This window comes from Mytilus californianus, unplaced genomic scaffold (genome assembly GCF_021869535.1).
Source record: "Mytilus californianus isolate M0D057914Y unplaced genomic scaffold, xbMytCali1.0.p SCAF_8, whole genome shotgun sequence".
NCBI classification, from domain to species: Eukaryota; Metazoa; Mollusca; class Bivalvia; order Mytilida; family Mytilidae; genus Mytilus; species Mytilus californianus.
Genome location: NW_026262734.1, coordinates 103552908 through 103562106, shown reverse-complemented (window position 1 = coordinate 103562106; position 9199 = coordinate 103552908). Strand labels below are relative to the sequence as shown.

General features: G+C 34.1%; 1 pseudogene; it reads right to left on the bottom strand.

Moving 5' to 3' along the window:
* Window positions 1-2557: 2557 nt before the first annotated feature.
* LOC127712941 (mucin-2-like) lies at window positions 2558-8890 on the bottom strand (annotated as a pseudogene).
* Between the last annotated feature and the right edge of the window lie 309 nt (window positions 8891-9199).

Sequence of the window (9199 nt, the reverse complement as noted above, 5' to 3'; positions counted from 1 at the left end):
CAGAATTTGAATCTAACGAGATTTGACAACATGGGCAACCACGTTTACTAGAAGGATGCCGAATGCTAGTAGGCGATGGGTCTTAGTCTGGGTCCAAATCTGCTACAGCTCTATACCTGACCAGTCAACATCATGAAAAATTTAAACATAAAACATGCCAGTGCATTTTGTCTGCTGACTCGGGAAGCTACTCTTTAATTGCTCGTCTCGTTCTGTTTACATGTCTTTTACACATTTTTTTTGAAAATTTATCCAGACAGTACACATAACGAGATATTTAAATGCACAGTTTCCGAATATAAAAGTTTAAGACCTTTGACATGTTTGAATAGTTGACTTACAATTGAATTCCTGAAACAATAAGTTAATGACTAAGATACTTACCACTGTCATCATTGATAGTATATCTTACTCTTCATCTTGCAACCTTCTTTGTTCAGTTAATGTAGAAAAGTATTTGAAATTTGAATTTGACCTCAACCGGAAGTCAGAGATAAAGACAAACCCAGAAAATCTGAATGCAATAACATTGTTTTCATTGTAGCAAATCATCAATGAATCACACCATGATAGCTAACAAAGTTAAAAAATCATTTTCAAATCATTTCCTATGATATTCCAAGTAAACAAATCATAACGAAATCACACAATTTTAGCGAATAAAGTTAACAAATCTTTTTGAAATCATTTCATACGATATTCTAAGTAAACAAATCATAAAGAAATCACACAAAAACAGAAACAAATTGCTAACAAATCATACATTTGAAAGAAATCACAAAGAAATCAGTTTTGGGAATTTGGCGAATTCTGATTTGTTTATAATTTCTTTAATGAATCGCAAGCAAATGGTACTAACAAATTGCAGAATTACGATTTGAAAGAGATTTGAATACGATTTGAAAGCAATTTGTTCATTTATTTTTCTGTTTGGGAATACACGATTCCGTCCTTGTTTAGTCTGCATGAAAAATTTGTTTTGCTGAGCGGTATGACTACTATGAAAACAAATATATCAAAGGTACAGCGCTTATATAGCTCTTCTTGATAACATGAACGGTACTAATTTTACTATACCAGATGCGCGTTTCGACTATTAATGCCGCTACATTGATGCTTTAGGCCAAAGTATCTGAAAATCTAATATTTAATAGAAATGATGAAGAGTTGATAAAACCAATGCAGACATAAAGTGTAGCCAAATTTAGACATGGAATTAAATCTACGAGGGAGATAGTTCCTTAATTTGGCAATTACTAGGGAAATGGAAGTAATCTAGGGCCAACACTACTTTAAGTTGTATTCGTTATTGATTTTATCAGATTGAAGGGGTGTTTGGTTTTATGATGAAACAGTATTACAACCAACATAATCATGTAAATTGTCCGTTGAATCTCAGTTCCAAATGGTAAAATCACTCCAGAATACACAATTTTCAATGCTCCTCGACTAAGCCTTCCAATTGTTTAAATTAGAGCAACAGTAAATTAAAGACGACACATGCGTCTTGCATATCATGTTTTCGTCTTTTTCAACTACAGGGTCAATGCCAATGCTGGTGGACATGTTGTTCAAGAAGACATCGCCAGCCAAATACCCATTGCTTCTGTGTTGACAAGAAATATCAGTAATACGAGAATTTCCGTAATTTATGTGTAATTACAACGTTTAACTCATTTATAACACTTAAGCTTTTCTTCACCAAAAGCTTATATGAACATAGACTAATTTGGCCCATTTGAAAAAAAATGATTATCAAAAATGAATGATATTCAACTCAATAATCGATTTGACCCTCCAATTACTTTGATTCGAGTGCGACTGAAAAGTCTAAAATAGACGAAACGCGTATCATTGTAAGCCTGGTTCACAAAAGACAAAATGTAACTAAATTCAATACTCTACAAACAACCTGACGTTTTGAAAAAAAAGTTGTTTTGAATAAGTGATATTGCACACAAAAGAGATATATCGCATTTTTCCTTATTTCATGAGGAAACTTTCTTCATTCCTTGCAAATGTATTAGATAGACATTTTAATATATACATTTTCTGTCCACATCGAATCTGCATTTTAAATTAAAGGTGGTTTAAAAAGACAGTTGTGAATATATAACAATGCTTCAAATCAATAATCAAAAAGAAATATAGAAAAAAATAATGGTAAAGTTGGTTAACAAATACAATACAGAATATTAAACATAGCCTGTATGTCCAGCAAATCGATGTTTTGAATCATCTTCAAAAATAAATTATGCAATAATACATGTATATTGTACAGAAACTATCGAAATAAAATCAAATAAGCGAGTACGTTTGAATATCACAGAACGATTGTTATTTCGCTTTATACATTTCTCACTTATGTCATGGTAGTAATAAAAATATCTCTGGTTAATCAAAAAACAAACCTATGCTATTAATGACATCACAGCAATAGTTGAAAAGCTAATGAAGTACATGCTTGGTAATATGTTTGTGCTGTTACTATAAGAGATGGTTGTTATTGTGGTGCTTGTTTTACGACTGGTGCTTGTGTCGAAACTGATGGTTGTGTTCAAGCTGGTGGTTGTGTTACTGCTGGTGGTTGTGTTACTGCTGGTGGGTGTGTTACAACTGGTTATAGTGTTACAGCTGGTGGATGTGTTACTGCTGGTGGATGTGTTACAACTGGTTATAGTGTTACAGCTGGTTGTAGTATTACAGTTGGTGGTAGTATTAGAACCGGCGGTAGTGTTAGGACTGGTTGCAGTGTCAGGACTGGAAGTAGTATTAGGACTAGCAGTGTTAGGACTGGAAGTAGTATTAGGACTGGTGGTAGTGTTAGGACTGGTAGCAGTGTCAGGATTGGTAGCATTGTCAGGACTGGTAGTAATATTAGGACTGGTAGCATTGTCAGGACTGGTAGTAATATTAGGACTGGTAGCATTGTCAGGACTGGTAGTAATATTAGGACTGGTAGCAGTGTCAGGACTGGTAGCATTGTCAGGACTGGTAGTAATATTAGGACTGGTAGCAGTGTCAGGACTGGTAGTAATATTAGGACTGGTAGCAGTGTCAGGACTGGTAGCATTGTCAGGACTGGTAGTAATATTAGGACTGGTAGCAGTGTCAGGATTGGTAGCATTGTCAGGACTGGTAGTAATATTAGGACTGGTAGCAGTGTCAGGACTGGTAGTAATATTAGGACTGGTAGCAGTGTTAGGACTGGTAGTAATATTAGGACTGGTAGCAGTGTTAGGACTGATAGAAGTGTTAGGACTGGTAGCAGTGTCAGGATTGGTAGCATTGTCAGGACTGGTAGCAGTGTTAGGACTGGAAGTAGTATAAACACTGACAGCAGTGTTAGGACTGGAAGTAGTATTAGGACTGGTAGCAGTGTAAAAACTGGAAGTAGTATTAGGACTGGTAGCAGTGTTAGGACTGGTAGTAATATTAGGACTGGTAGCAGTGTTATGACTGATAGAAGTGTTAGGACTGGTAGCAGTGTCAGGATTGGTAGCATTGTCAGGACTGGTAGCAGTGTTAGGACTGGAAGTAGTATTAGGACTGGTAGCAGTGTTAGGACTGGAAGTAATATTAGGACTGGTAATAGTGTTAGGACTGGAAATAGTATTGGGACTGGTAGCAGTATTAGGACTGGAAGTAGTATTGGGACTGGTAGCAGTGTTAGGACTGGAAGTAGTATTAGGACTGGTAGCCGTGTTGGGACTGGAAGTAGTATTAGGACTGGTAGCAGTGTCAGGACTGGAAGTAGTATTAGAACTGGTAGCAGTGTTAGGACTAGAAGTAGTATTAGGACTGGTAGCAGTGTCAGGACTGGAAGTAGTATAAACACTGACAGCAGTGTTAGGACTGGAAGTAGTATTAGGACTGGTAGCAGTGTAAGAACTAGTAGAAGTGTTAGAATTGGTAGCAGTGTTAGGACTGGTGGTATTGATTTGATTGGTGGTAGTGTTAGGACACGTTGTAGTATCAGGACTGGTGCGTGTGTTGCCACTGATGTTTTTAGTTACAGTTGGTTGTATTACGCCTGCATGATTTATTATTGCTGATTGTTGTGTTACATCTGATGGTTGATTTTCACTAGTAGAAGTTGTTGACACTGATGCTTTGGTTGTAATAGTCGCCGCTGGATTTACATCTTTAGAAAAAAGTAAAGGCGAAAGTAAAAAATAAATTACAAATAAACTTTACCATAATTCCCCAAAATTGTATTATACCACCAGGAATAAATGATCAAAACGGACAAAACAATATTGTGTTATATCAAAAACTGGTCCATGCATTTCCAATCGACTTCATGACATTGGTTGATTATAGTGATGAAAAAGTATGACATCAATGCATACTTTTCGTTAAAATTTTGTTTCTTATCTTATCAAGTTACAAGAATGTCATTTACACTAATTTGTACATCCTTGAACAGATAAAACATGTGATTAAATATTTTAGCAATATTACAGTTGAATATCTAAATTAAAGTATGCCTTGATTCGATTTAAATATTTATTTCGTTTGTTTTCCTTAAGATAAAAGTATAAAAATTGAATAGGTGAATTGTCTTGAATTTTTGTTGTCACTTTTGCCAAACCCCATACAGATTCTACTTAAAAAAAACTCCACGAAGAACGAGGATAGAAAAGGATTTATTTTGTTTGTTTTTGGGTGAATGTATCATTGTCTCATTGCAGTAATCTCAACACTGCATTTTATTCTAATAAATAACAATATATTCAGTAGAACATTGGAGGATAACTGTGTTTTTCATGATACTGTAAAAAGTCCATAGAAGACCATGATTGAAAACTAACTTCTACTGACTTCTTTAAGAAATGATCTAAATGTTTTAATTGATCATGAGTAAGCAACAATGTATGCTGAATTGTTCATTATTAATTATGTATTAGTTGCATAAGAATGCCCACACCAACTTAACACTGTACTCGTTTTTCATGTCGTTACTTTACGTCCAGTGGCAAATAGTTCATGCATTTTTCTTTAAACAAATGAGGAATTGGTCTTGAAAGTAGATCATCTTGCAAAGTAGGTATATCGCAAAATTGTTTACCTACATGTTGGATAGGGACAGAGTATCTGTCTTGCTGCAAGTGGCCACTTACAGACCCATCAAAGAGTTTTTTAAAGTTTCATGAGCGTGCCACTTTCCCTTCACAACAAATCAGATTTGACGTCCCAATTATAATTCCAACTGGTCTTGATTGCGTATATTTACACACCATACAGCATAACGAAAATTTCTCTTAGCATGGAATAGGTTAGAGAGGTGAGTGTGACAATAATTCTAAACCGGGGTCTAGTCTCAGGGTTCTGTTTGCAATGTCAATAACTAAGTCCTAGAAATGAATATCTGGTAACATTTGTTGATGATTTATACCTTTTATCTGCATTGTCCACATAGCCAATGATAACAGGAACACCAGAATATGTTTCATCTGAAAATAAATAGCAAATAGTGAAGTGAAATATCATAGCACTTTGTGAATTTAATAAACAAATAAAACAAATCTGAACATTAAGCTAGAGATCATCAAAGATACCAGATGAGCATTTCGTCTACATAAGACTCGTAAGTATCGCTAGAAACACGTTTGAAGGCCATTGCAAATTTAGATTTTAGAAGTACCGGTTATTAGGTTTTAGCATATCGATACTGTAAAATATTAAATTAAACGTCCTGGAAAGATACTCCAAAACCAACTACTTTACGTATTAATAGCCGATCAATCTTCACCTCATTTTAATATTAAATTGAAATATAAATATATGAAGATTTTAGTCGAGTGAGCAAGTAAAACGAGATAAAAAAAAGGCATCAAATTTTTTCGAGGACCTGATTTTTTACAACATCAGTAAGTTTTGATGATCGATTGAGCAAATTGTATCGGATTGTTGTTCACACTAGTAACGATATTTGCATGTGGTTCAATAACAAACCGAAAGATGACCTAATAAGTTCAGAATGGAATATGTGGAGGAGTTGAATTTGAAAACGTGAATATTCTCTTGTTTGCCATATCTAATAAAACTGTCAAATGTGTATTGTCTGTGTTATTATCTTCACAATACAATATTGTTTACACTAAGTTCGAGTCAAAATTACAAATGTCGGTTCAAACATTATGACGTCGGTGTTACGTAAGTTCGAGTAAAAATGAACAAGGACAGGTCAACATATTTGACTTCAAAATGCAATGATATGCAGTTTTATGAAAAGTTGACAAGAGTGATACAAGCCGAGGGATACGAAAGCCTATTAGGGTCACAAAAAAAATATTTTTATATCGTAATAACGAGAAAACTATCGCGTAATTACGAGATAATCATTGTTTTATCTCGTAATTACGAGATAATTATCGCGTAATTACGAGAAAACTATCGCGTAATTACGAGAAAACTATCGCGTAATTACGAGGTAAGAAGTTTTGTTTCTCGTAATTACGAGATAATTATCTCGTAATTACGAGATAACTATCGCGTAATAACGAGATAATTTTCGCGTAATTACGAGATAACTATCGCGTAATTACGAGATAAATATCGCGTAATTACGAGAAAACTATCTCGTAATTACGAGATAAAAATTCATTTGGCCAAGTAGATTAAGAGGAGAAAGATTTTTGTAAAAGATTAAAAAAATTTACTTAATTGCAGAAATGACTTAAAAGGGCAATAACTCCTTAAGGGGTCAATTGACAATTTTGGTCATTTGACTTATTTGTAGATCTTACTTGGCTAAACATTTTTGCTCCTACAGTTTATATCTTACTATTATAATATTCAAGATAATAACCAAAAACTGAAAAATAATCATTTAAATTACCAATTCAGGGGCAGCATCCCAACAACGGGAAGTCTGATTCGTCTGAAAATTTTTACCCTGTCATATTTGCTCTAAATGCTTTAGTTTCAGAGATATAAACCATAAACTACATTTACCCTCCCTCCCCCCCCCCCTCCCCCTCCATGTTCGATTTTTAGCCATGGTGGCTATCTTGGTTTGTGGGCAGGGTCTTTGGATACATTTTTTTAAACTAGAAACCCTAAGGATGATTAAGGCTAAGTTTGGTTCAATTTGGCCAAGTGGTTTCAGAGGAGAAGATTTTTGTAAAAGTTTACAGACGACGACGGACGACTGACGCCATGTGATGGGAAAAGATCAATTGACCCTTTGGGTCAGTTGAGGTAATAAAAACGGGCGTTTTATCAGGTGCCCCGGAAGGGTAATCATGATCTGTATATCTATATATATATATATATATATATACGAGTCTAAAAGATTGTGTAACAATACCGATAAATAGATGGAAAACAAAACACTAAAAAGTTCCCTGTTTGTGTAGTATTGTCAACTTTGATGATCCAATACCTATTAAGTTTACTGGTTGGTAGATTCTTATAGACTCTATATATATATATATATATATGTAATTTTATCTGGTAATTACGAGATAGTTTTCTCGTAATTACGAGATAGTTTTTTCGTAATAACGAGATAATTTTCTCGTAATTACGCGATAGTTATCTCGTAATTACGCGATAATTATTTCGTAATTACGAGATAAAAAATGATTATCTCGTAATTACGCGATAGTTTTCTCGTAATTACGAGATATTACGAGATAAATATTTTTTTTTTGGTGACCCTAATAGGCTTTCGTAGAGGGAAGATCGATAGTATTAGAAATTTAAATGACAGTTTTCATGTCGGATGTTCTTTCAATCATAGGTTATGATATCAGCCCAAAAGTTGAAAGACTTGAAGGTTTGAGGGCATATATCGTCCGAGGGCTGATAATGCATCATGGATAAAGTCACGTGTTGATTTTTGTTATCCTTTACATATACTTGGAGAAATATGGTTGTTTAGAAATGTTTGCTAAAAAATATTAACCTTAACTGCGCAATTTAAACCGCAAGAACATAGGCATTTGAACATATTCAATAACATAACTATCGGAATTTAAAAAAAATGGCGGCTGTGTCATTTATCGTGTTTATACTTCAGATACAATTTGCTGTTTTCATTATTTAAAGCCGTATTTCTAAAGATTGTATGGTTGACCATTCTTAGCTTTATAGTGCCTTTTTGTATGCAAAAATATAATCTTGTATACAGTCCATGCATTTAAAAACATCTGTATTTAAATACAACAAGGCAGAGATTATTATAAAATTTCAGCTATTTCATGTTTAAGACTCGTGTGTTGCTTCAGTTATTGCTCACTAATCCATATGCCCATGTTTGTATAAAAGGTACCCTTTAGGTTGAACATTTTGCAATTTCACATTTCGCATTTTTGAACAAAGATTATCATGTTCTTTAGTTATATCATGAACAATATTTTAGGACGCACTATGAAATGGGCTCATTTTGATCATACATGTAACATAACAATAACACAATATAAATGTTGTGGTTCTAACATAATTTGCAAAGTTTTAACATAAAACTGTTATACGTTGTAAAGAGCTGAAATAAGTTTTAGACAATTGTCTGACGACGAATTCAGTTCTGTCAATCACTTTTCAGACCTTTCAGGAAATACATTTTTATTTTGCATAGTCACTTCATTTTGAATTAGAACAAAATAGCTATTAATAAGTGAAATTGCAGAATTTAAAACAGAAATTCAAGGAAATCATGATTAGAAATACAAGCTCTTGAAAGTCTTATCAAGTGGGATATTTATATACACGACATGCAGGCGCTGCGGGAATGTTGCTAAATAGGCATGGAAAGTTCACAAATGGGAGGCTGAAATCATCTCTTTTTTCGGAAAGTTTTTTTGTCAACCGATTATAGGCCATTGTACACCTTCAACAATGAAAAAAAATCCCATACCGTATTGCCGGCTATAAACGGCATTTTCATTCTTTTAGTAAATCTTCTGTCTTACCCATTGCGAACAGAACTATTCCGACAATTAGCATACAGTCAAGTAAGATCTGTCCAGGCTTTGTTCAGACAGTTCATTACCTCTACACAACAACAACATACTAAATAGTTAGAAAAGCTACTAATCAGTACTGAATATGACTGCCAGCAAAATGCCTAAACCGTATTGAATTAACAGCAAGAAAATATCGCAAATTTGTTCTTTAAGCCTAACAAGACTTAACGTTTTTTAATTCAGACTTTTGAGGGAAAGGTGTACGTTTTTTTACAAAAATAAAT